Source organism: Ascaphus truei, unplaced genomic scaffold (assembly GCF_040206685.1).
Source record: "Ascaphus truei isolate aAscTru1 unplaced genomic scaffold, aAscTru1.hap1 HAP1_SCAFFOLD_83, whole genome shotgun sequence".
Taxonomy (NCBI): Eukaryota; Metazoa; Chordata; class Amphibia; order Anura; family Ascaphidae; genus Ascaphus; species Ascaphus truei.
Genome location: NW_027457167.1, coordinates 1 through 25,776, shown reverse-complemented (window position 1 = coordinate 25,776; position 25,776 = coordinate 1). Strand labels below are relative to the sequence as shown.

Here is a 25,776-nt window from a genome sequence, read left to right as displayed (position 1 = left end):
AGGTACTGTGTTGCTTGCTGCACCAATGACCAAGCTGCTCTCTCCACAAGGGTGACAGTTGTCCTGGGACAGGGCTAGTTGCCCCCAGCGCGCCATTGCAACTCATACTTACCTGGCAGGGGAGTTTTAAGCCATGCTCCAGCAGGTGGCTCTCCCAGGGCGAGGCTAGCTCATTGCACTTGGAGCTAGCTGACCTCTGCGATTTCCCCACATGCGGGAAACTCGACTGCACAATTTCTGGTAGTGGGGGACTGCGTGCGCGCTCTCCCCTGTTTTTGGATGGTTACAAAAAACAGAAACAGGTGTTTGTTCAGACAAGCTGCTGCTATTCCCACTGCTTGGGCTTTGGGCATGGTCAATAACTGCTGGCAAAAAGGAGCACCATGTACAATAAATAGCCAGCTAGCAACATCTCAAACAGGGACAAATGACAATGATGTACCTGCACAGACGTTTAGGAATAAGTTCACAGGTGGATTGGGAAATAGGGAAACAAATACGGTGTACTGTATATATATATTTATGAAAAAAACAGCACATTTACAATCAAATCTGGATTTGAAAAAATGGACGGTCCTTGCTTGCAGGATATGATATGGGGTTTTTATTTCACCCCCTCCCCACCCTAGTTCTACATGGTATGTCTGGGTCTCTGTAGCCAGACAACCCCCTGTGATGATATCACAAAGGGAGTGTACAGTACGTTCTAGAGTTTCTAGGCTCCAAAGTAACAAAAAGCAGCATTTAAAAGCAACAGATTGCAGACTATCTGCTGAGCTGTGCAAAAAACAATCTCTATCTATCTATCTATCTATCTATCTATCTATCTATCTATCTATCTATCTATCTCTATCCATGGAGCAGCAGACAGTGTTAGCTTGCTTCTATATTTATGCAAATGCCAGGTAAGCAGCCATGCTGGTAAGGGCCAAAGTGTCACGTTTGCCAGCAGGACAGGGCACCTCTCCCTTTTTATGCAGCAGCAGCAGCAGCAGCAGCAGGTGTCAGTGGAGGTCAGAAAAAGAGAGTGCCAGCAGGTAGGGGAGATGTAGAAAGCCACCCCAGAAATATGGTGTCCCCCTGTCTCTCCGGCAGCTGAAATGACAGAGCTGAGCGGTGTTCAAAGTGATTGCTTCTTTCTTTTAAAACCAAGAAGAAGTACCTTACGGCGAAGCTTGGCTGCTCTGGGTGCTTGTTGGATGGGGGGGAGGGTTTGGTTTGGCTTTGCTTTGCTTTGCTTTGCTTTGCTTCGCTTCTGGGGGGGGGGGGGGAGGAGGAGGACGGGGTGTCTTGGATCTATGTTGTTTGACAAATATTCATTGCTGCTGCTGCTGCTGCTGCTGCTGCTGCTGCTGCTGCTGCTGCAGCACAAATGTTTGCATGGAATGGCCTAGGCTGCTCCTTGCTGCAGGTGCTGGCTGCAGCGGCTCAGATACTAGGCCTCAGGTACTGTGTTGCTTGCTGCACCAATGACCAAGCTGCTCTCTCCACAAGGGTGACAGTTGTCCTGGGACAGGGCTAGTTGCCCCCAGCGCGCCATTGCAACTCATACTTACCTGGCAGGGGAGTTTTAAGCCATGCTCCAGCAGGTGGCTCTCCCAGGGCGAGGCTAGCTCATTGCACTTGGAGCTAGCTGACCTCTGCGATTTCCCCACATGCGGGAAACTCGACTGCACAATTTCTGGTAGTGGGGGACTGCGTGCGCGCTCTCCCCTGTTTTTGGATGGTTACAAAAAACAGAAACAGGTGTTTGTTCAGACAAGCTGCTGCTATTCCCACTGCTTGGGCTTTGGGCATGGTCAATAACTGCTGGCAAAAAGGAGCACCATGTACAATAAATAGCCAGCTAGCAACATCTCAAACAGGGACAAATGACAATGATGTACCTGCACAGACGTTTAGGAATAAGTTCACAGGTGGATTGGGAAATAGGGAAACAAATACGGTGTACTGTATATATATATTTATGAAAAAAACAGCACATTTACAATCAAATCTGGATTTGAAAAAATGGACGGTCCTTGCTTGCAGGATATGATATGGGGTTTTTATTTCACCCCCTCCCCACCCTAGTTCTACATGGTATGTCTGGGTCTCTGTAGCCAGACAACCCCCTGTGATGATATCACAAAGGGAGTGTACAGTACGTTCTAGAGTTTCTAGGCTCCAAAGTAACAAAAAGCAGCATTTAAAAGCAACAGATTGCAGACTATCTGCTGAGCTGTGCAAAAAACAATCTCTATCTATCTATCTATCTATCTATCTATCTATCTATCTATCTATCTATCTATCTATCTCTATCCATGGAGCAGCAGACAGTGTTAGCTTGCTTCTATATTTATGCAAATGCCAGGTAAGCAGCCATGCTGGTAAGGGCCAAAGTGTCACGTTTGCCAGCAGGACAGGGCACCTCTCCCTTTTTATGCAGCAGCAGCAGCAGCAGCAGCAGGTGTCAGTGGAGGTCAGAAAAAGAGAGTGCCAGCAGGTAGGGGAGATGTAGAAAGCCACCCCAGAAATATGGTGTCCCCCTGTCTCTCCGGCAGCTGAAATGACAGAGCTGAGCGGTGTTCAAAGTGATTGCTTCTTTCTTTTAAAACCAAGAAGAAGTACCTTACGGCGAAGCTTGGCTGCTCTGGGTGCTTGTTGGATGGGGGGGAGGGTTTGGTTTGGCTTTGCTTTGCTTTGCTTTGCTTCGCTTCTGGGGGGGGGGGGGGGGAGGAGGAGGACGGGGTGTCTTGGATCTATGTTGTTTGACAAATATTCATTGCTGCTGCTGCTGCTGCTGCTGCTGCTGCTGCTGCTGCTGCAGCACAAATGTTTGCATGGAATGGCCTAGGCTGCTCCTTGCTGCAGGTGCTGGCTGCAGCGGCTCAGATACTAGGCCTCAGGTACTGTGTTGCTTGCTGCACCAATGACCAAGCTGCTCTCTCCACAAGGGTGACAGTTGTCCTGGGACAGGGCTAGTTGCCCCCAGCGCGCCATTGCAACTCATACTTACCTGGCAGGGGAGTTTTAAGCCATGCTCCAGCAGGTGGCTCTCCCAGGGCGAGGCTAGCTCATTGCACTTGGAGCTAGCTGACCTCTGCGATTTCCCCACATGCGGGAAACTCGACTGCACAATTTCTGGTAGTGGGGGACTGCGTGCGCGCTCTCCCCTGTTTTTGGATGGTTACAAAAAACAGAAACAGGTGTTTGTTCAGACAAGCTGCTGCTATTCCCACTGCTTGGGCTTTGGGCATGGTCAATAACTGCTGGCAAAAAGGAGCACCATGTACAATAAATAGCCAGCTAGCAACATCTCAAACAGGGACAAATGACAATGATGTACCTGCACAGACGTTTAGGAATAAGTTCACAGGTGGATTGGGAAATAGGGAAACAAATACGGTGTACTGTATATATATATTTATGAAAAAAACAGCACATTTACAATCAAATCTGGATTTGAAAAAATGGACGGTCCTTGCTTGCAGGATATGATATGGGGTTTTTATTTCACCCCCTCCCCACCCTAGTTCTACATGGTATGTCTGGGTCTCTGTAGCCAGACAACCCCCTGTGATGATATCACAAAGGGAGTGTACAGTACGTTCTAGAGTTTCTAGGCTCCAAAGTAACAAAAAGCAGCATTTAAAAGCAACAGATTGCAGACTATCTGCTGAGCTGTGCAAAAAACAATCTCTATCTATCTATCTATCTATCTATCTATCTATCTATCTATCTATCTATCTATCTCTATCCATGGAGCAGCAGACAGTGTTAGCTTGCTTCTATATTTATGCAAATGCCAGGTAAGCAGCCATGCTGGTAAGGGCCAAAGTGTCACGTTTGCCAGCAGGACAGGGCACCTCTCCCTTTTTATGCAGCAGCAGCAGCAGCAGCAGGTGTCAGTGGAGGTCAGAAAAAGAGAGTGCCAGCAGGTAGGGGAGATGTAGAAAGCCACCCCAGAAATATGGTGTCCCCCTGTCTCTCCGGCAGCTGAAATGACAGAGCTGAGCGGTGTTCAAAGTGATTGCTTCTTTCTTTTAAAACCAAGAAGAAGTACCTTACGGCGAAGCTTGGCTGCTCTGGGTGCTTGTTGGATGGGGGGGAGGGTTTGGTTTGGCTTTGCTTTGCTTTGCTTTGCTTCGCTTCTGGGGGGGGGGGGGGGAGGAGGAGGACGGGGTGTCTTGGATCTATGTTGTTTGACAAATATTCATTGCTGCTGCTGCTGCTGCTGCTGCTGCTGCTGCTGCTGCTGCAGCACAAATGTTTGCATGGAATGGCCTAGGCTGCTCCTTGCTGCAGGTGCTGGCTGCAGCGGCTCAGATACTAGGCCTCAGGTACTGTGTTGCTTGCTGCACCAATGACCAAGCTGCTCTCTCCACAAGGGTGACAGTTGTCCTGGGACAGGGCTAGTTGCCCCCAGCGCGCCATTGCAACTCATACTTACCTGGCAGGGGAGTTTTAAGCCATGCTCCAGCAGGTGGCTCTCCCAGGGCGAGGCTAGCTCATTGCACTTGGAGCTAGCTGACCTCTGCGATTTCCCCACATGCGGGAAACTCGACTGCACAATTTCTGGTAGTGGGGGACTGCGTGCGCGCTCTCCCCTGTTTTTGGATGGTTACAAAAAACAGAAACAGGTGTTTGTTCAGACAAGCTGCTGCTATTCCCACTGCTTGGGCTTTGGGCATGGTCAATAACTGCTGGCAAAAAGGAGCACCATGTACAATAAATAGCCAGCTAGCAACATCTCAAACAGGGACAAATGACAATGATGTACCTGCACAGACGTTTAGGAATAAGTTCACAGGTGGATTGGGAAATAGGGAAACAAATACGGTGTACTGTATATATATATTTATGAAAAAAACAGCACATTTACAATCAAATCTGGATTTGAAAAAATGGACGGTCCTTGCTTGCAGGATATGATATGGGGTTTTTATTTCACCCCCTCCCCACCCTAGTTCTACATGGTATGTCTGGGTCTCTGTAGCCAGACAACCCCCTGTGATGATATCACAAAGGGAGTGTACAGTACGTTCTAGAGTTTCTAGGCTCCAAAGTAACAAAAAGCAGCATTTAAAAGCAACAGATTGCAGACTATCTGCTGAGCTGTGCAAAAAACAATCTCTATCTATCTATCTATCTATCTATCTATCTATCTATCTATCTATCTATCTATCTATCTCTATCCATGGAGCAGCAGACAGTGTTAGCTTGCTTCTATATTTATGCAAATGCCAGGTAAGCAGCCATGCTGGTAAGGGCCAAAGTGTCACGTTTGCCAGCAGGACAGGGCACCTCTCCCTTTTTATGCAGCAGCAGCAGCAGCAGCAGGTGTCAGTGGAGGTCAGAAAAAGAGAGTGCCAGCAGGTAGGGGAGATGTAGAAAGCCACCCCAGAAATATGGTGTCCCCCTGTCTCTCCGGCAGCTGAAATGACAGAGCTGAGCGGTGTTCAAAGTGATTGCTTCTTTCTTTTAAAACCAAGAAGAAGTACCTTACGGCGAAGCTTGGCTGCTCTGGGTGCTTGTTGGATGGGGGGGAGGGTTTGGTTTGGCTTTGCTTTGCTTTGCTTTGCTTCGCTTCTGGGGGGGGGGGGGGGAGGAGGAGGACGGGGTGTCTTGGATCTATGTTGTTTGACAAATATTCATTGCTGCTGCTGCTGCTGCTGCTGCTGCTGCTGCTGCTGCTGCAGCACAAATGTTTGCATGGAATGGCCTAGGCTGCTCCTTGCTGCAGGTGCTGGCTGCAGCGGCTCAGATACTAGGCCTCAGGTACTGTGTTGCTTGCTGCACCAATGACCAAGCTGCTCTCTCCACAAGGGTGACAGTTGTCCTGGGACAGGGCTAGTTGCCCCCAGCGCGCCATTGCAACTCATACTTACCTGGCAGGGGAGTTTTAAGCCATGCTCCAGCAGGTGGCTCTCCCAGGGCGAGGCTAGCTCATTGCACTTGGAGCTAGCTGACCTCTGCGATTTCCCCACATGCGGGAAACTCGACTGCACAATTTCTGGTAGTGGGGGACTGCGTGCGCGCTCTCCCCTGTTTTTGGATGGTTACAAAAAACAGAAACAGGTGTTTGTTCAGACAAGCTGCTGCTATTCCCACTGCTTGGGCTTTGGGCATGGTCAATAACTGCTGGCAAAAAGGAGCACCATGTACAATAAATAGCCAGCTAGCAACATCTCAAACAGGGACAAATGACAATGATGTACCTGCACAGACGTTTAGGAATAAGTTCACAGGTGGATTGGGAAATAGGGAAACAAATACGGTGTACTGTATATATATATTTATGAAAAAAACAGCACATTTACAATCAAATCTGGATTTGAAAAAATGGACGGTCCTTGCTTGCAGGATATGATATGGGGTTTTTATTTCACCCCCTCCCCACCCTAGTTCTACATGGTATGTCTGGGTCTCTGTAGCCAGACAACCCCCTGTGATGATATCACAAAGGGAGTGTACAGTACGTTCTAGAGTTTCTAGGCTCCAAAGTAACAAAAAGCAGCATTTAAAAGCAACAGATTGCAGACTATCTGCTGAGCTGTGCAAAAAACAATCTCTATCTATCTATCTATCTATCTATCTATCTATCTATCTATCTCTATCCATGGAGCAGCAGACAGTGTTAGCTTGCTTCTATATTTATGCAAATGCCAGGTAAGCAGCCATGCTGGTAAGGGCCAAAGTGTCACGTTTGCCAGCAGGACAGGGCACCTCTCCCTTTTTATGCAGCAGCAGCAGCAGCAGCAGGTGTCAGTGGAGGTCAGAAAAAGAGAGTGCCAGCAGGTAGGGGAGATGTAGAAAGCCACCCCAGAAATATGGTGTCCCCCTGTCTCTCCGGCAGCTGAAATGACAGAGCTGAGCGGTGTTCAAAGTGATTGCTTCTTTCTTTTAAAACCAAGAAGAAGTACCTTACGGCGAAGCTTGGCTGCTCTGGGTGCTTGTTGGATGGGGGGGAGGGTTTGCTTTGGCTTTGCTTTGCTTTGCTTTGCTTCGCTTCTGGGGGGGGGGGGGGGAGGAGGAGGACGGGGTGTCTTGGATCTATGTTGTTTGACAAATATTCATTGCTGCTGCTGCTGCTGCTGCTGCTGCTGCTGCTGCTGCTGCTGCAGCACAAATGTTTGCATGGAATGGCCTAGGCTGCTCCTTGCTGCAGGTGCTGGCTGCAGCGGCTCAGATACTAGGCCTCAGGTACTGTGTTGCTTGCTGCACCAATGACCAAGCTGCTCTCTCCACAAGGGTGACAGTTGTCCTGGGACAGGGCTAGTTGCCCCCAGCGCGCCATTGCAACTCATACTTACCTGGCAGGGGAGTTTTAAGCCATGCTCCAGCAGGTGGCTCTCCCAGGGCGAGGCTAGCTCATTGCACTTGGAGCTAGCTGACCTCTGCGATTTCCCCACATGCGGGAAACTCGACTGCACAATTTCTGGTAGTGGGGGACTGCGTGCGCGCTCTCCCCTGTTTTTGGATGGTTACAAAAAACAGAAACAGGTGTTTGTTCAGACAAGCTGCTGCTATTCCCACTGCTTGGGCTTTGGGCATGGTCAATAACTGCTGGCAAAAAGGAGCACCATGTACAATAAATAGCCAGCTAGCAACATCTCAAACAGGGACAAATGACAATGATGTACCTGCACAGACGTTTAGGAATAAGTTCACAGGTGGATTGGGAAATAGGGAAACAAATACGGTGTACTGTATATATATATTTATGAAAAAAACAGCACATTTACAATCAAATCTGGATTTGAAAAAATGGACGGTCCTTGCTTGCAGGATATGATATGGGGTTTTTATTTCACCCCCTCCCCACCCTAGTTCTACATGGTATGTCTGGGTCTCTGTAGCCAGACAACCCCCTGTGATGATATCACAAAGGGAGTGTACAGTACGTTCTAGAGTTTCTAGGCTCCAAAGTAACAAAAAGCAGCATTTAAAAGCAACAGATTGCAGACTATCTGCTGAGCTGTGCAAAAAACAATCTCTATCTATCTATCTATCTATCTATCTATCTATCTATCTATCTATCTATCTCTATCCATGGAGCAGCAGACAGTGTTAGCTTGCTTCTATATTTATGCAAATGCCAGGTAAGCAGCCATGCTGGTAAGGGCCAAAGTGTCACGTTTGCCAGCAGGACAGGGCACCTCTCCCTTTTTATGCAGCAGCAGCAGCAGCAGCAGGTGTCAGTGGAGGTCAGAAAAAGAGAGTGCCAGCAGGTAGGGGAGATGTAGAAAGCCACCCCAGAAATATGGTGTCCCCCTGTCTCTCCGGCAGCTGAAATGACAGAGCTGAGCGGTGTTCAAAGTGATTGCTTCTTTCTTTTAAAACCAAGAAGAAGTACCTTACGGCGAAGCTTGGCTGCTCTGGGTGCTTGTTGGATGGGGGGGAGGGTTTGGTTTGGCTTTGCTTTGCTTTGCTTTGCTTCGCTTCTGGGGGGGGGGGGGGGAGGAGGAGGACGGGGTGTCTTGGATCTATGTTGTTTGACAAATATTCATTGCTGCTGCTGCTGCTGCTGCTGCTGCTGCTGCTGCTGCTGCTGCTGCAGCACAAATGTTTGCATGGAATGGCCTAGGCTGCTCCTTGCTGCAGGTGCTGGCTGCAGCGGCTCAGATACTAGGCCTCAGGTACTGTGTTGCTTGCTGCACCAATGACCAAGCTGCTCTCTCCACAAGGGTGACAGTTGTCCTGGGACAGGGCTAGTTGCCCCCAGCGCGCCATTGCAACTCATACTTACCTGGCAGGGGAGTTTTAAGCCATGCTCCAGCAGGTGGCTCTCCCAGGGCGAGGCTAGCTCATTGCACTTGGAGCTAGCTGACCTCTGCGATTTCCCCACATGCGGGAAACTCGACTGCACAATTTCTGGTAGTGGGGGACTGCGTGCGCGCTCTCCCCTGTTTTTGGATGGTTACAAAAAACAGAAACAGGTGTTTGTTCAGACAAGCTGCTGCTATTCCCACTGCTTGGGCTTTGGGCATGGTCAATAACTGCTGGCAAAAAGGAGCACCATGTACAATAAATAGCCAGCTAGCAACATCTCAAACAGGGACAAATGACAATGATGTACCTGCACAGACGTTTAGGAATAAGTTCACAGGTGGATTGGGAAATAGGGAAACAAATACGGTGTACTGTATATATATATTTATGAAAAAAACAGCACATTTACAATCAAATCTGGATTTGAAAAAATGGACGGTCCTTGCTTGCAGGATATGATATGGGGTTTTTATTTCACCCCCTCCCCACCCTAGTTCTACATGGTATGTCTGGGTCTCTGTAGCCAGACAACCCCCTGTGATGATATCACAAAGGGAGTGTACAGTACGTTCTAGAGTTTCTAGGCTCCAAAGTAACAAAAAGCAGCATTTAAAAGCAACAGATTGCAGACTATCTGCTGAGCTGTGCAAAAAACAATCTCTATCTATCTATCTATCTATCTATCTATCTATCTATCTATCTATCTATCTCTATCCATGGAGCAGCAGACAGTGTTAGCTTGCTTCTATATTTATGCAAATGCCAGGTAAGCAGCCATGCTGGTAAGGGCCAAAGTGTCACGTTTGCCAGCAGGACAGGGCACCTCTCCCTTTTTATGCAGCAGCAGCAGCAGCAGCAGGTGTCAGTGGAGGTCAGAAAAAGAGAGTGCCAGCAGGTAGGGGAGATGTAGAAAGCCACCCCAGAAATATGGTGTCCCCCTGTCTCTCCGGCAGCTGAAATGACAGAGCTGAGCGGTGTTCAAAGTGATTGCTTCTTTCTTTTAAAACCAAGAAGAAGTACCTTACGGCGAAGCTTGGCTGCTCTGGGTGCTTGTTGGATGGGGGGGAGGGTTTGGTTTGGCTTTGCTTTGCTTTGCTTTGCTTCGCTTCTGGGGGGGGGGGGGGGAGGAGGAGGACGGGGTGTCTTGGATCTATGTTGTTTGACAAATATTCATTGCTGCTGCTGCTGCTGCTGCTGCTGCTGCTGCTGCTGCTGCTGCTGCTGCAGCACAAATGTTTGCATGGAATGGCCTAGGCTGCTCCTTGCTGCAGGTGCTGGCTGCAGCGGCTCAGATACTAGGCCTCAGGTACTGTGTTGCTTGCTGCACCAATGACCAAGCTGCTCTCTCCACAAGGGTGACAGTTGTCCTGGGACAGGGCTAGTTGCCCCCAGCGCGCCATTGCAACTCATACTTACCTGGCAGGGGAGTTTTAAGCCATGCTCCAGCAGGTGGCTCTCCCAGGGCGAGGCTAGCTCATTGCACTTGGAGCTAGCTGACCTCTGCGATTTCCCCACATGCGGGAAACTCGACTGCACAATTTCTGGTAGTGGGGGACTGCGTGCGCGCTCTCCCCTGTTTTTGGATGGTTACAAAAAACAGAAACAGGTGTTTGTTCAGACAAGCTGCTGCTATTCCCACTGCTTGGGCTTTGGGCATGGTCAATAACTGCTGGCAAAAAGGAGCACCATGTACAATAAATAGCCAGCTAGCAACATCTCAAACAGGGACAAATGACAATGATGTACCTGCACAGACGTTTAGGAATAAGTTCACAGGTGGATTGGGAAATAGGGAAACAAATACGGTGTACTGTATATATATATTTATGAAAAAAACAGCACATTTACAATCAAATCTGGATTTGAAAAAATGGACGGTCCTTGCTTGCAGGATATGATATGGGGTTTTTATTTCACCCCCTCCCCACCCTAGTTCTACATGGTATGTCTGGGTCTCTGTAGCCAGACAACCCCCTGTGATGATATCACAAAGGGAGTGTACAGTACGTTCTAGAGTTTCTAGGCTCCAAAGTAACAAAAAGCAGCATTTAAAAGCAACAGATTGCAGACTATCTGCTGAGCTGTGCAAAAAACAATCTCTATCTATCTATCTATCTATCTATCTATCTATCTATCTATCTATCTATCTATCTATCTCTATCCATGGAGCAGCAGACAGTGTTAGCTTGCTTCTATATTTATGCAAATGCCAGGTAAGCAGCCATGCTGGTAAGGGCCAAAGTGTCACGTTTGCCAGCAGGACAGGGCACCTCTCCCTTTTTATGCAGCAGCAGCAGCAGCAGCAGGTGTCAGTGGAGGTCAGAAAAAGAGAGTGCCAGCAGGTAGGGGAGATGTAGAAAGCCACCCCAGAAATATGGTGTCCCCCTGTCTCTCCGGCAGCTGAAATGACAGAGCTGAGCGGTGTTCAAAGTGATTGCTTCTTTCTTTTAAAACCAAGAAGAAGTACCTTACGGCGAAGCTTGGCTGCTCTGGGTGCTTGTTGGATGGGGGGGAGGGTTTGGTTTGGCTTTGCTTTGCTTTGCTTTGCTTCGCTTCTGGGGGGGGGGGGGGGAGGAGGAGGACGGGGTGTCTTGGATCTATGTTGTTTGACAAATATTCATTGCTGCTGCTGCTGCTGCTGCTGCTGCTGCTGCTGCTGCTGCTGCTGCAGCACAAATGTTTGCATGGAATGGCCTAGGCTGCTCCTTGCTGCAGGTGCTGGCTGCAGCGGCTCAGATACTAGGCCTCAGGTACTGTGTTGCTTGCTGCACCAATGACCAAGCTGCTCTCTCCACAAGGGTGACAGTTGTCCTGGGACAGGGCTAGTTGCCCCCAGCGCGCCATTGCAACTCATACTTACCTGGCAGGGGAGTTTTAAGCCATGCTCCAGCAGGTGGCTCTCCCAGGGCGAGGCTAGCTCATTGCACTTGGAGCTAGCTGACCTCTGCGATTTCCCCACATGCGGGAAACTCGACTGCACAATTTCTGGTAGTGGGGGACTGCGTGCGCGCTCTCCCCTGTTTTTGGATGGTTACAAAAAACAGAAACAGGTGTTTGTTCAGACAAGCTGCTGCTATTCCCACTGCTTGGGCTTTGGGCATGGTCAATAACTGCTGGCAAAAAGGAGCACCATGTACAATAAATAGCCAGCTAGCAACATCTCAAACAGGGACAAATGACAATGATGTACCTGCACAGACGTTTTGGATTGGGAAATAGGGAAACAAATACGGTGTACTGTATATATATATTTATGAAAAAAACAGCACATTTACAATCAAATCTGGATTTGAAAAAATGGACGGTCCTTGCTTGCAGGATATGATATGGGGTTTTTATTTCACCCCCTCCCCACCCTAGTTCTACATGGTATGTCTGGGTCTCTGTAGCCAGACAACCCCCTGTGATGATATCACAAAGGGAGTGTACAGTACGTTCTAGAGTTTCTAGGCTCCAAAGTAACAAAAAGCAGCATTTAAAAGCAACAGATTGCAGACTATCTGCTGAGCTGTGCAAAAAACAATTCTATCTATCTATCTATCTATCTATCTATCTATCTATCTATCTATCTATCTATCTATCTCTATCCATGGAGCAGCAGACAGTGTTAGCTTGCTTCTATATTTATGCAAATGCCAGGTAAGCAGCCATGCTGGTAAGGGCCAAAGTGTCACGTTTGCCAGCAGGACAGGGCACCTCTCCCTTTTTATGCAGCAGCAGCAGCAGCAGCAGGTGTCAGTGGAGGTCAGAAAAAGAGAGTGCCAGCAGGTAGGGGAGATGTAGAAAGCCACCCCAGAAATATGGTGTCCCCCTGTCTCTCCGGCAGCTGAAATGACAGAGCTGAGCGGTGTTCAAAGTGATTGCTTCTTTCTTTTAAAACCAAGAAGAAGTACCTTACGGCGAAGCTTGGCTGCTCTGGGTGCTTGTTGGATGGGGGGGAGGGTTTGGTTTGGCTTTGCTTTGCTTTGCTTTGCTTCGCTTCTGGGGGGGGGGGGGGAGGAGGAGGACGGGGTGTCTTGGATCTATGTTGTTTGACAAATATTCATTGCTGCTGCTGCTGCTGCTGCTGCTGCTGCTGCTGCTGCTGCTGCTGCAGCACAAATGTTTGCATGGAATGGCCTAGGCTGCTCCTTGCTGCAGGTGCTGGCTGCAGCGGCTCAGATACTAGGCCTCAGGTACTGTGTTGCTTGCTGCACCAATGACCAAGCTGCTCTCTCCACAAGGGTGACAGTTGTCCTGGGACAGGGCTAGTTGCCCCCAGCGCGCCATTGCAACTCATACTTACCTGGCAGGGGAGTTTTAAGCCATGCTCCAGCAGGTGGCTCTCCCAGGGCGAGGCTAGCTCATTGCACTTGGAGCTAGCTGACCTCTGCGATTTCCCCACATGCGGGAAACTCGACTGCACAATTTCTGGTAGTGGGGGACTGCGTGCGCGCTCTCCCCTGTTTTTGGATGGTTACAAAAAACAGAAACAGGTGTTTGTTCAGACAAGCTGCTGCTATTCCCACTGCTTGGGCTTTGGGCATGGTCAATAACTGCTGGCAAAAAGGAGCACCATGTACAATAAATAGCCAGCTAGCAACATCTCAAACAGGGACAAATGACAATGATGTACCTGCACAGACGTTTAGGAATAAGTTCACAGGTGGATTGGGAAATAGGGAAACAAATACGGTGTACTGTATATATATATTTATGAAAAAAACAGCACATTTACAATCAAATCTGGATTTGAAAAAATGGACGGTCCTTGCTTGCAGGATATGATATGGGGTTTTTATTTCACCCCCTCCCCACCCTAGTTCTACATGGTATGTCTGGGTCTCTGTAGCCAGACAACCCCCTGTGATGATATCACAAAGGGAGTGTACAGTACGTTCTAGAGTTTCTAGGCTCCAAAGTAACAAAAAGCAGCATTTAAAAGCAACAGATTGCAGACTATCTGCTGAGCTGTGCAAAAAACAATCATCTATCTATCTATCTATCTATCTATCTATCTATCTATCTATCTATCTATCTATCTCTATCCATGGAGCAGCAGACAGTGTTAGCTTGCTTCTATATTTATGCAAATGCCAGGTAAGCAGCCATGCTGGTAAGGGCCAAAGTGTCACGTTTGCCAGCAGGACAGGGCACCTCTCCCTTTTTATGCAGCAGCAGCAGCAGCAGCAGGTGTCAGTGGAGGTCAGAAAAAGAGAGTGCCAGCAGGTAGGGGAGATGTAGAAAGCCACCCCAGAAATATGGTGTCCCCCTGTCTCTCCGGCAGCTGAAATGACAGAGCTGAGCGGTGTTCAAAGTGATTGCTTCTTTCTTTTAAAACCAAGAAGAAGTACCTTACGGCGAAGCTTGGCTGCTCTGGGTGCTTGTTGGATGGGGGGGAGGGTTTGGTTTGGCTTTGCTTTGCTTTGCTTTGCTTCGCTTCTGGGGGGGGGGGGGGAGGAGGAGGACGGGGTGTCTTGGATCTATGTTGTTTGACAAATATTCATTGCTGCTGCTGCTGCTGCTGCTGCTGCTGCTGCTGCTGCTGCTGCTGCAGCACAAATGTTTGCATGGAATGGCCTAGGCTGCTCCTTGCTGCAGGTGCTGGCTGCAGCGGCTCAGATACTAGGCCTCAGGTACTGTGTTGCTTGCTGCACCAATGACCAAGCTGCTCTCTCCACAAGGGTGACAGTTGTCCTGGGACAGGGCTAGTTGCCCCCAGCGCGCCATTGCAACTCATACTTACCTGGCAGGGGAGTTTTAAGCCATGCTCCAGCAGGTGGCTCTCCCAGGGCGAGGCTAGCTCATTGCACTTGGAGCTAGCTGACCTCTGCGATTTCCCCACATGCGGGAAACTCGACTGCACAATTTCTGGTAGTGGGGGACTGCGTGCGCGCTCTCCCCTGTTTTTGGATGGTTACAAAAAACAGAAACAGGTGTTTGTTCAGACAAGCTGCTGCTATTCCCACTGCTTGGGCTTTGGGCATGGTCAATAACTGCTGGCAAAAAGGAGCACCATGTACAATAAATAGCCAGCTAGCAACATCTCAAACAGGGACAAATGACAATGATGTACCTGCACAGACGTTTAGGAATAAGTTCACAGGTGGATTGGGAAATAGGGAAACAAATACGGTGTACTGTATATATATATTTATGAAAAAAACAGCACATTTACAATCAAATCTGGATTTGAAAAAATGGACGGTCCTTGCTTGCAGGATATGATATGGGGTTTTTATTTCACCCCCTCCCCACCCTAGTTCTACATGGTATGTCTGGGTCTCTGTAGCCAGACAACCCCCTGTGATGATATCACAAAGGGAGTGTACAGTACGTTCTAGAGTTTCTAGGCTCCAAAGTAACAAAAAGCAGCATTTAAAAGCAACAGATTGCAGACTATCTGCTGAGCTGTGCAAAAAACAATCATCTATCTATCTATCTATCTATCTATCTATCTATCTATCTATCTATCTATCTATCTCTATCCATGGAGCAGCAGACAGTGTTAGCTTGCTTCTATATTTATGCAAATGCCAGGTAAGCAGCCATGCTGGTAAGGGCCAAAGTGTCACGTTTGCCAGCAGGACAGGGCACCTCTCCCTTTTTATGCAGCAGCAGCAGCAGCAGCAGGTGTCAGTGGAGGTCAGAAAAAGAGAGTGCCAGCAGGTAGGGGAGATGTAGAAAGCCACCCCAGAAATATGGTGTCCCCCTGTCTCTCCGGCAGCTGAAATGACAGAGCTGAGCGGTGTTCAAAGTGATTGCTTCTTTCTTTTAAAACCAAGAAGAAGTACCTTACGGCGAAGCTTGGCTGCTCTGGGTGCTTGTTGGATGGGGGGGAGGGTTTGGTTTGGCTTTGCTTTGCTTTGCTTTGCTTCGCTTCTGGGGGGGGGGGGGGAGGAGGAGGACGGGGTGTCTTGGATCTATGTTGTTTGACAAATATTCATTGCTGCTGCTGCTGCTGCTGCTGCTGCTGCTGCTGCTGCTGCTGCTGCAGCACAAATGTTTGCATGGAATGGCCTAGGCTGCTCCTTGCTGCAGGTGCTGGCTGCAGCGGCTCAGATACTAGGCCTCAGGTACTGTGTTGCTTGCTGCACCAATGACCAAGCTGCTCTCTCCACAAGGGTGACAGTTGTCCTGGGACAGGGCTAGTTGCCCCCAGCGCGCCATTGCAACTCATACTTACCTGGCAGGGGAGTTTTAAGCCATGCTCCAGCAGGTGGCTCTCCCAGGGCGAGGCTAGCTCATTGCACTTGGAGCTAGCTGACCTCTGCGATTTCCCCACATGCGGGAAACTCGACTGCACAATTTCTGGTAGTGGGGGACTGCGTGCGCGCTCTCCCCTGTTTTTGGATGGTTACAAAAAACAGAAACAGGTGTTTGTTCAGACAAGCTGCTGCTATTCCCACTGCTTGGGCTTTGGGCATGGTCAATAACTGCTGGCAAAAAGGAGCACCATGTACAATAAATAGCCAGCTAGCAACATCTCAAACAGGGACAAATGACAATGATGTACCTGCACAGACGTTTAGGAATAAGTTCACAGGTGGATTGGGAAATAGGGAAACAAATACGGTGTACTGTATATATATATTTATGAAAAAAACAGCACATTTACAATCAAATCTGGATTTGAAAAAATGGACGGTCCTTGCTTGCAGGATATGATATGGGGTTTTTATTTCACCCCCTCCCCACCCTAGTTCTACATGGTATGTCTGGGTCTCTGTAGCCAGACAACCCCCTGTGATGATATCACAAAGGGAGTGTACAGTACGTTCTAGAGTTTCTAGGCTCCAAAGTAACAAAAAGCAGCATTTAAAAGCAACAGATTGCAGACTATCTGCTGAGCTGTGCAAAAAACAATCATCTATCTATCTATCTATCTATCTATCTATCTATCTATCTATCTATCTATCTATCTATCTATCTATCCATGGAGCAGCAGACAGTGTTAGCTTGCTTCTATATTTATGCAAATGCCAGGTAAGCAGCCATGCTGGTAAGGGCCAAAGTGTCACGTTTGCCAGCAGGACAGGGCACCTCTCCCTTTTTATGCAGCAGCAGCAGCAGCAGCAGGTGTCAGTGGAGGTCAGAAAAAGAGAGTGCCAGCAGGTAGGGGAGATGTAGAAAGCCACCCCAGAAATATGGTGTCCCCCTGTCTCTCCGGCAGCTGAAATGACAGAGCTGAGCGGTGTTCAAAGTGATTGCTTCTTTCTTTTAAAACCAAGAAGAAGTACCTTACGGCGAAGCTTGGCTGCTCTGGGTGCTTGTTGGATGGGGGGGAGGGTTTGGTTTGGCTTTGCTTTGCTTTGCTTTGCTTCGCTTCTGGGGGGGGGGGGGGAGGAGGAGGACGGGGTGTCTTGGATCTATGTTGTTTGACAAATATTCATTGCTGCTGCTGCTGCTGCTGCTGCTGCTGCTGCTGCTGCTGCTGCTGCAGCACAAATGTTTGCATGGAATGGCCTAGGCTGCTCCTTGCTGCAGGTGCTGGCTGCAGCGGCTCAGATACTAGGCCTCAGGTACTGTGTTGCTTGCTGCACCAATGACCAAGCTGCTCTCTCCACAAGGGTGACAGTTGTCCTGGGACAGGGCTAGTTGCCCCCAGCGCGCCATTGCAACTCATACTTACCTGGCAGGGGAGTTTTAAGCCATGCTCCAGCAGGTGGCTCTCCCAGGGCGAGGCTAGCTCATTGCACTTGGAGCTAGCTGACCTCTGCGATTTCCCCACATGCGGGAAACTCGACTGCACAATTTCTGGTAGTGGGGGACTGCGTGCGCGCTCTCCCCTGTTTTTGGATGGTTACAAAAAACAGAAACAGGTGTTTGTTCAGACAAGCTGCTGCTATTCCCACTGCTTGGGCTTTGGGCATGGTCAATAACTGCTGGCAAAAAGGAGCACCATGTACAATAAATAGCCAGCTAGCAACATCTCAAACAGGGACAAATGACAATGATGTACCTGCACAGACGTTTAGGAATAAGTTCACAGGTGGATTGGGAAATAGGGAAACAAATACGGTGTACTGTATATATATATTTATGAAAAAAACAGCACATTTACAATCAAATCTGGATTTGAAAAAATGGACGGTCCTTGCTTGCAGGATATGATATGGGGTTTTTATTTCACCCCCTCCCCACCCTAGTTCTACATGGTATGTCTGGGTCTCTGTAGCCAGACAACCCCCTGTGATGATATCACAAAGGGAGTGTACAGTACGTTCTAGAGTTTCTAGGCTCCAAAGTAACAAAAAGCAGCATTTAAAAGCAACAGATTGCAGACTATCTGCTGAGCTGTGCAAAAAACAATCTCTATCTATCTATCTATCTATCTATCTATCTATCTATCTATCTATCTATCTATCTATCCATGGAGCAGCAGACAGTGTTAGCTTGCTTCTATATTTATGCAAATGCCAGGTAAGCAGCCATGCTGGTAAGGGCCAAAGTGTCACGTTTGCCAGCAGGACAGGGCACCTCTCCCTTTTTATGCAGCAGCAGCAGCAGCAGCAGGTGTCAGTGGAGGTCAGAAAAAGAGAGTGCCAGCAGGTAGGGGAGATGTAGAAAGCCACCCCAGAAATATGGTGTCCCCCTGTCTCTCCGGCAGCTGAAATGACAGAGCTGAGCGGTGTTCAAAGTGATTGCTTCTTTCTTTTAAAACCAAGAAGAAGTACCTTACGGCGAAGCTTGGCTGCTCTGGGTGCTTGTTGGATGGGGGGGAGGGTTTGGTTTGGCTTTGCTTTGCTTTGCTTTGCTTCGCTTCTGGGGGGGGGGGGGGAGGAGGAGGACGGGGTGTCTTGGATCTATGTTGTTTGACAAATATTCATTGCTGCTGCTGCTGCTGCTGCTGCTGCTGCTGCTGCTGCTGCAGCACAAATGTTTGCATGGAATGGCCTAGGCTGCTCCTTGCTGCAGGTGCTGGCTGCAGCGGCTCAGATACTAGGCCTCAGGTACTGTGTTGCTTGCTGCACCAATGACCAAGCTGCTCTCTCCACAAGGGTGACAGTTGTCCTGGGACAGGGCTAGTTGCCCCCAGCGCGCCATTGCAACTCATACTTACCTGGCAGGGGAGTTTTAAGCCATGCTCCAGCAGGTGGCTCTCCCAGGGCGAGGCTAGCTCATTGCACTTGGAGCTAGCTGACCTCTGCGATTTCCCCACATGCGGGAAACTCGACTGCACAATTTCTGGTAGTGGGGGACTGCGTGCGCGCTCTCCCCTGTTTTTGGATGGTTACAAAAAACAGAAACAGGTGTTTGTTCAGACAAGCTGCTGCTATTCCCACTGCTTGGGCTTTGGGCATGGTCAATAACTGCTGGCAAAAAGGAGCACCATGTACAATAAATAGCCAGCTAGCAACATCTCAAACAGGGACAAATGACAATGATGTACCTGCACAGACGTTTAGGAATAAGTTCACAGGTGGATTGGGAAATAGGGAAACAAATACGGTGTACTGTATATATATATTTATGAAAAAAACAGCACATTTACAATCAAATCTGGATTTGAAAAAATGGACGGTCCTTGCTTGCAGGATATGATATGGGGTTTTTATTTCACCCCCTCCCCACCCTAGTTCTACATGGTATGTCTGGGTCTCTGTAGCCAGACAACCCCCTGTGATGATATCACAAAGGGAGTGTACAGTACGTTCTAGAGTTTCTAGGCTCCAAAGTAACAAAAAGCAGCATTTAAAAGCAACAGATTGCAGACTATCTGCTGAGCTGTGCAAAAAATCATCTATCTCTATCTATCTATCTATCTATCTATCTATCTATCTATCTATCTATCTATCTATCTCTATCCATGGAGCAGCAGACAGTGTTAGCTTGCTTCTATATTTATGCAAATGCCAGGTAAGCAGCCATGCTGGTAAGGGCCAAAGTGTCACGTTTGCCAGCAGGACAGGGCACCTCTCCCTTTTTATGCAGCAGCAGCAGCAGCAGCAGGTGTCAGTGGAGGTCAGAAAAAGAGAGTGCCAGCAGGTAGGGGAGATGTAGAAAGCCACCCCAGAAATATGGTGTCCCCCTGTCTCTCCGGCAGCTGAAATGACAGAGCTGAGCGGTGTTCAAAGTGATTGCTTCTTTCTTTTAAAACCAAGAAGAAGTACCTTACGGCGAAGCTTGGCTGCTCTGGGTGCTTGTTGGATGGGGGGGAGGGTTTGGTTTGGCTTTGCTTTGCTTTGCTTTGCTTCGCTTCTGGGGGGGGGGGGGGAGGAGGAGGACGGGGTGTCTTGGATCTATGTTGTTTGACAAATATTCATTGCTGCTGCTGCTGCTGCTGCTGCTGCTGCTGCTGCTGCTGCTGCTGCAGCACAAATGTTTGCATGGAATGGCCTAGGCTGCTCCTTGCTGCAGGTGCTGGCTGCAGCGGCTCAGATACTAGGCCTCAGGTACTGTGTTGCTTGCTGCACCAATGACCAAGCTGCTCTCTCCACAAGGGTGACAGTTGTCCTGGGACAGGGCTAGTTGCCCCCAGCGCGCCATTGCAACTCATACTTACCTGGCAGGGGAGTTTTAAGCCATGCTCCAGCAGGTGGCTCTCCCAGGGCGAGGCTAGCTCATTGCACTTGGAGCTAGCTGACCTCTGCGATTTCCCCACATGCGGGAAACTCGACTGCACAATTTCTGGTAGTGGGGGACTGCGTGCGCGCTCTCCCCTGTTTTTGGATGGTTACAAAAAACAGAAACAGGTGTTTGTTCAGACAAGCTGCTGCTATTCCCACTGCTTGGGCTTTGGGCATGGTCAATAACTGCTGGCAAAAAGGAGCACCATGTACAATAAATAGCCAGCTAGCAACATCTCAAACAGGGACAAATGACAATGATGTACCTGCACAGACGTTTAGGAATAAGTTCACAGGTGGATTGGGAAATAGGGAAACAAATACGGTGTACTGTATATATATATTTATGAAAAAAACAGCACATTTACAATCAAATCTGGATTTGAAAAAATGGACGGTCCTTGCTTGCAGGATATGATATGGGGTTTTTATTTCACCCCCTCCCCACCCTAGTTCTACATGGTATGTCTGGGTCTCTGTAGCCAGACAACCCCCTGTGATGATATCACAAAGGGAGTGTACAGTACGTTCTAGAGTTTCTAGGCTCCAAAGTAACAAAAAGCAGCATTTAAAAGCAACAGATTGCAGACTATCTGCTGAGCTGTGCAAAAAACAATCTCTATCTATCTATCTATCTATCTATCTATCTATCTATCTATCTATCTATCTATCTCTATCCATGGAGCAGCAGACAGTGTTAGCTTGCTTCTATATTTATGCAAATGCCAGGTAAGCAGCCATGCTGGTAAGGGCCAAAGTGTCACGTTTGCCAGCAGGACAGGGCACCTCTCCCTTTTTATGCAGCAGCAGCAGCAGCAGCAGGTGTCAGTGGAGGTCAGAAAAAGAGAGTGCCAGCAGGTAGGGGAGATGTAGAAAGCCACCCCAGAAATATGGTGTCCCCCTGTCTCTCCGGCAGCTGAAATGACAGAGCTGAGCGGTGTTCAAAGTGATTGCTTCTTTCTTTTAAAACCAAGAAGAAGTACCTTACGGCGAAGCTTGGCTGCTCTGGGTGCTTGTTGGATGGGGGGGAGGGTTTGGTTTGGCTTTGCTTTGCTTTGCTTTGCTTCGCTTCTGGGGGGGGGGGGGGGAGGAGGAGGACGGGGTGTCTTGGATCTATGTTGTTTGACAAATATTCATTGCTGCTGCTGCTGCTGCTGCTGCTGCTGCTGCTGCTGCTGCTGCTGCAGCACAAATGTTTGCATGGAATGGCCTAGGCTGCTCCTTGCTGCAGGTGCTGGCTGCAGCGGCTCAGATACTAGGCCTCAGGTACTGTGTTGCTTGCTGCACCAATGACCAAGCTGCTCTCTCCACAAGGGTGACAGTTGTCCTGGGACAGGGCTAGTTGCCCCCAGCGCGCCATTGCAACTCATACTTACCTGGCAGGGGAGTTTTAAGCCATGCTCCAGCAGGTGGCTCTCCCAGGGCGAGGCTAGCTCATTGCACTTGGAGCTAGCTGACCTCTGCGATTTCCCCACATGCGGGAAACTCGACTGCACAATTTCTGGTAGTGGGGGACTGCGTGCGCGCTCTCCCCTGTTTTTGGATGGTTACAAAAAACAGAAACAGGTGTTTGTTCAGACAAGCTGCTGCTATTCCCACTGCTTGGGCTTTGGGCATGGTCAATAACTGCTGGCAAAAAGGAGCACCATGTACAATAAATAGCCAGCTAGCAACATCTCAAACAGGGACAAATGACAATGATGTACCTGCACAGACGTTTAGGAATAAGTTCACAGGTGGATTGGGAAATAGGGAAACAAATACGGTGTACTGTATATATATATTTATGAAAAAAACAGCACATTTACAATCAAATCTGGATTTGAAAAAATGGACGGTCCTTGCTTGCAGGATATGATATGGGGTTTTTATTTCACCCCCTCCCCACCCTAGTTCTACATGGTATGTCTGGGTCTCTGTAGCCAGACAACCCCCTGTGATGATATCACAAAGGGAGTGTACAGTACGTTCTAGAGTTTCTAGGCTCCAAAGTAACAAAAAGCAGCATTTAAAAGCAACAGATTGCAGACTATCTGCTGAGCTGTGCAAAAAACAATCTATCTATCTATCTATCTATCTATCTATCTATCTATCTATCTATCTATCTATCTATCTCTATCCATGGAGCAGCAGACAGTGTTAGCTTGCTTCTATATTTATGCAAATGCCAGGTAAGCAGCCATGCTGGTAAGGGCCAAAGTGTCACGTTTGCCAGCAGGACAGGGCACCTCTCCCTTTTTATGCAGCAGCAGCAGCAGCAGCAGGTGTCAGTGGAGGTCAGAAAAAGAGAGTGCCAGCAGGTAGGGGAGATGTAGAAAGCCACCCCAGAAATATGGTGTCCCCCTGTCTCTCCGGCAGCTGAAATGACAGAGCTGAGCGGTGTTCAAAGTGATTGCTTCTTTCTTTTAAAACCAAGAAGAAGTACCTTACGGCGAAGCTTGGCTGCTCTGGGTGCTTGTTGGATGGGGGGGAGGGTTTGGTTTGGCTTTGCTTTGCTTTGCTTTGCTTCGCTTCTGGGGGGGGGGGGGGAGGAGGAGGACGGGGTGTCTTGGATCTATGTTGTTTGACAAATATTCATTGCTGCTGCTGCTGCTGCTGCTGCTGCTGCTGCTGCTGCTGCTGCTGCAGCACAAATGTTTGCATGGAATGGCCTAGGCTGCTCCTTGCTGCAGGTGCTGGCTGCAGCGGCTCAGATACTAGGCCTCAGGTACTGTGTTGCTTGCTGCACCAATGACCAAGCTGCTCTCTCCACAAGGGTGACAGTTGTCCTGGGACAGGGCTAGTTGCCCCCAGCGCGCCATTGCAACTCATACTTACCTGGCAGGGGAGTTTTAAGCCATGCTCCAGCAGGTGGCTCTCCCAGGGCGAGGCTAGCTCATTGCACTTGGAGCTAGCTGACCTCTGCGATTTCCCCACATGCGGGAAACTCGACTGCACAATTTCTGGTAGTGGGGGACTGCGTGCGCGCTCTCCCCTGTTTTTGGATGGTTACAAAAAACAGAAACAGGTGTTTGTTCAGACAAGCTGCTGCTATTCCCACTGCTTGGGCTTTGGGCATGGTCAATAACTGCTGGCAAAAAGGAGCACCATGTACAATAAATAGCCAGCTAGCAACATCTCAAACAGGGACAAATGACAATGATGTACCTGCACAGACGTTTAGGAATAAGTTCACAGGTGGATTGGGAAATAGGGAAACAAATACGGTGTACTGTATATATATATTTATGAAAAAAACAGCACATTTACAATCAAATCTGGATTTGAAAAAATGGACGGTCCTTGCTTGCAGGATATGATATGGGGTTTTTATTTCACCCCCTCCCCACCCTAGTTCTACATGGTATGTCTGGGTCTCTGTAGCCAGACAACCCCCTGTGATGATATCACAAAGGGAGTGTACAGTACGTTCTAGAGTTTCTAGGCTCCAAAGTAACAAAAAGCAGCATTTAAAAGCAACAGATTGCAGACTATCTGCTGAGCTGTGCAAAAAACAATCTCTATCTATCTATCTATCTATCTATCTATCTATCTATCTATCTATCTATCTATCTATCCATGGAGCAGCAGACAGTGTTAGCTTGCTTCTATATTTATGCAAATGCCAGGTAAGCAGCCATGCTGGTAAGGGCCAAAGTGTCACGTTTGCCAGCAGGACAGGGCACCTCTCCCTTTTTATGCAGCAGCAGCAGCAGCAGCAGGTGTCAGTGGAGGTCAGAAAAAGAGAGTGCCAGCAGGTAGGGGAGATGTAGAAAGCCACCCCAGAAATATGGTGTCCCCCTGTCTCTCCGGCAGCTGAAATGACAGAGCTGAGCGGTGTTCAAAGTGATTGCTTCTTTCTTTTAAAACCAAGAAGAAGTACCTTACGGCGAAGCTTGGCTGCTCTGGGTGCTTGTTGGATGGGGGGGAGGGTTTGGTTTGGCTTTGCTTTGCTTTGCTTTGCTTCGCTTCTGGGGGGGGGGGGGGAGGAGGAGGACGGGGTGTCTTGGATCTATGTTGTTTGACAAATATTCATTGCTGCTGCTGCTGCTGCTGCTGCTGCTGCTGCTGCTGCTGCTGCTGCAGCACAAATGTTTGCATGGAATGGCCTAGGCTGCTCCTTGCTGCAGGTGCTGGCTGCAGCGGCTCAGATACTAGGCCTCAGGTACTGTGTTGCTTGCTGCACCAATGACCAAGCTGCTCTCTCCACAAGGGTGACAGTTGTCCTGGGACAGGGCTAGTTGCCCCCAGCGCGCCATTGCAACTCATACTTACCTGGCAGGGGAGTTTTAAGCCATGCTCCAGCAGGTGGCTCTCCCAGGGCGAGGCTAGCTCATTGCACTTGGAGCTAGCTGACCTCTGCGATTTCCCCACATGCGGGAAACTCGACTGCACAATTTCTGGTAGTGGGGGACTGCGTGCGCGCTCTCCCCTGTTTTTGGATGGTTACAAAAAACAGAAACAGGTGTTTGTTCAGACAAGCTGCTGCTATTCCCACTGCTTGGGCTTTGGGCATGGTCAATAACTGCTGGCAAAAAGGAGCACCATGTACAATAAATAGCCAGCTAGCAACATCTCAAACAGGGACAAATGACAATGATGTACCTGCACAGACGTTTAGGAATAAGTTCACAGGTGGATTGGGAAATAGGGAAACAAATACGGTGTACTGTATATATATATTTATGAAAAAAACAGCACATTTACAATCAAATCTGGATTTGAAAAAATGGACGGTCCTTGCTTGCAGGATATGATATGGGGTTTTTATTTCACCCCCTCCCCACCCTAGTTCTACATGGTATGTCTGGGTCTCTGTAGCCAGACAACCCCCTGTGATGATATCACAAAGGGAGTGTACAGTACGTTCTAGAGTTTCTAGGCTCCAAAGTAACAAAAAGCAGCATTTAAAAGCAACAGATTGCAGACTATCTGCTGAGCTGTGCAAAAAACAATCTCTATCTATCTATCTATCTATCTATCTATCTATCTATCTATCTATCTATCTATCTCTATCCATGGAGCAGCAGACAGTGTTAGCTTGCTTCTATATTTATGCAAATGCCAGGTAAGCAGCCATGCTGGTAAGGGCCAAAGTGTCACGTTTGCCAGCAGGACAGGGCACCTCTCCCTTTTTATGCAGCAGCAGCAGCAGCAGCAGGTGTCAGTGGAGGTCAGAAAAAGAGAGTGCCAGCAGGTAGGGGAGATGTAGAAAGCCACCCCAGAAATATGGTGTCCCCCTGTCTCTCCGGCAGCTGAAATGACAGAGCTGAGCGGTGTTCAAAGTGATTGCTTCTTTCTTTTAAAACCAAGAAGAAGTACCTTACGGCGAAGCTTGGCTGCTCTGGGTGCTTGTTGGATGGGGGGGAGGGTTTGGTTTGGCTTTGCTTTGCTTTGCTTTGCTTCGCTTCTGGGGGGGGGGGGGGGAGGAGGAGGACGGGGTGTCTTGGATCTATGTTGTTTGACAAATATTCATTGCTGCTGCTGCTGCTGC

At 48.7% G+C, this 25,776-nt stretch overlaps 18 non-coding genes across 18 annotated transcripts; all 18 read left to right on the top strand.

Moving 5' to 3' along the window:
* The first annotated feature begins 104 nt into the window (after positions 1-104).
* Positions 105-272, top strand: LOC142486360 (U1 spliceosomal RNA). The gene has a single exon (XR_012798926.1). It is a non-coding gene; the product is annotated as a U1 spliceosomal RNA (small nuclear RNA).
* A 1,276-nt stretch (positions 273-1,548) lies between these two features.
* Positions 1,549-1,716, top strand: LOC142486359 (U1 spliceosomal RNA). Its single transcript, XR_012798925.1, has one exon. It is a non-coding gene; the product is annotated as a U1 spliceosomal RNA (small nuclear RNA).
* A 1,274-nt stretch (positions 1,717-2,990) lies between these two features.
* Positions 2,991-3,158, top strand: LOC142486358 (U1 spliceosomal RNA). The gene has a single exon (XR_012798924.1). It is a non-coding gene; the product is annotated as a U1 spliceosomal RNA (small nuclear RNA).
* A 1,266-nt stretch (positions 3,159-4,424) lies between these two features.
* Positions 4,425-4,592, top strand: LOC142486356 (U1 spliceosomal RNA). The gene has a single exon (XR_012798922.1). It is a non-coding gene; the product is annotated as a U1 spliceosomal RNA (small nuclear RNA).
* Positions 4,593-5,862: 1,270 nt separating this feature from the next.
* On the top strand, positions 5,863-6,030 carry LOC142486355 (U1 spliceosomal RNA). Its single transcript, XR_012798921.1, has one exon. It is a non-coding gene; the product is annotated as a U1 spliceosomal RNA (small nuclear RNA).
* A 1,257-nt stretch (positions 6,031-7,287) lies between these two features.
* LOC142486354 (U1 spliceosomal RNA) lies at positions 7,288-7,455 on the top strand. Its single transcript, XR_012798920.1, has one exon. It is a non-coding gene; the product is annotated as a U1 spliceosomal RNA (small nuclear RNA).
* Positions 7,456-8,723: 1,268 nt separating this feature from the next.
* Positions 8,724-8,891, top strand: LOC142486353 (U1 spliceosomal RNA). The gene has a single exon (XR_012798919.1). It is a non-coding gene; the product is annotated as a U1 spliceosomal RNA (small nuclear RNA).
* A 1,271-nt stretch (positions 8,892-10,162) lies between these two features.
* Positions 10,163-10,330, top strand: LOC142486352 (U1 spliceosomal RNA). Its single transcript, XR_012798918.1, has one exon. It is a non-coding gene; the product is annotated as a U1 spliceosomal RNA (small nuclear RNA).
* A 1,276-nt stretch (positions 10,331-11,606) lies between these two features.
* Positions 11,607-11,774, top strand: LOC142486351 (U1 spliceosomal RNA). The gene has a single exon (XR_012798917.1). It is a non-coding gene; the product is annotated as a U1 spliceosomal RNA (small nuclear RNA).
* Positions 11,775-13,031: 1,257 nt separating this feature from the next.
* LOC142486350 (U1 spliceosomal RNA) lies at positions 13,032-13,199 on the top strand. Its single transcript, XR_012798916.1, has one exon. It is a non-coding gene; the product is annotated as a U1 spliceosomal RNA (small nuclear RNA).
* Positions 13,200-14,471: 1,272 nt separating this feature from the next.
* On the top strand, positions 14,472-14,639 carry LOC142486349 (U1 spliceosomal RNA). The gene has a single exon (XR_012798915.1). It is a non-coding gene; the product is annotated as a U1 spliceosomal RNA (small nuclear RNA).
* Positions 14,640-15,911: 1,272 nt separating this feature from the next.
* Positions 15,912-16,079, top strand: LOC142486348 (U1 spliceosomal RNA). The gene has a single exon (XR_012798914.1). It is a non-coding gene; the product is annotated as a U1 spliceosomal RNA (small nuclear RNA).
* A 1,278-nt stretch (positions 16,080-17,357) lies between these two features.
* Positions 17,358-17,525, top strand: LOC142486347 (U1 spliceosomal RNA). Its single transcript, XR_012798913.1, has one exon. It is a non-coding gene; the product is annotated as a U1 spliceosomal RNA (small nuclear RNA).
* A 1,263-nt stretch (positions 17,526-18,788) lies between these two features.
* Positions 18,789-18,956, top strand: LOC142486376 (U1 spliceosomal RNA). The gene has a single exon (XR_012798941.1). It is a non-coding gene; the product is annotated as a U1 spliceosomal RNA (small nuclear RNA).
* Positions 18,957-20,231: 1,275 nt separating this feature from the next.
* On the top strand, positions 20,232-20,399 carry LOC142486375 (U1 spliceosomal RNA). Its single transcript, XR_012798940.1, has one exon. It is a non-coding gene; the product is annotated as a U1 spliceosomal RNA (small nuclear RNA).
* Positions 20,400-21,671: 1,272 nt separating this feature from the next.
* LOC142486368 (U1 spliceosomal RNA) lies at positions 21,672-21,839 on the top strand. The gene has a single exon (XR_012798934.1). It is a non-coding gene; the product is annotated as a U1 spliceosomal RNA (small nuclear RNA).
* A 1,273-nt stretch (positions 21,840-23,112) lies between these two features.
* On the top strand, positions 23,113-23,280 carry LOC142486357 (U1 spliceosomal RNA). Its single transcript, XR_012798923.1, has one exon. It is a non-coding gene; the product is annotated as a U1 spliceosomal RNA (small nuclear RNA).
* A 1,269-nt stretch (positions 23,281-24,549) lies between these two features.
* Positions 24,550-24,717, top strand: LOC142486346 (U1 spliceosomal RNA). Its single transcript, XR_012798912.1, has one exon. It is a non-coding gene; the product is annotated as a U1 spliceosomal RNA (small nuclear RNA).
* The last annotated feature ends 1,059 nt before the right edge of the window (positions 24,718-25,776 follow it).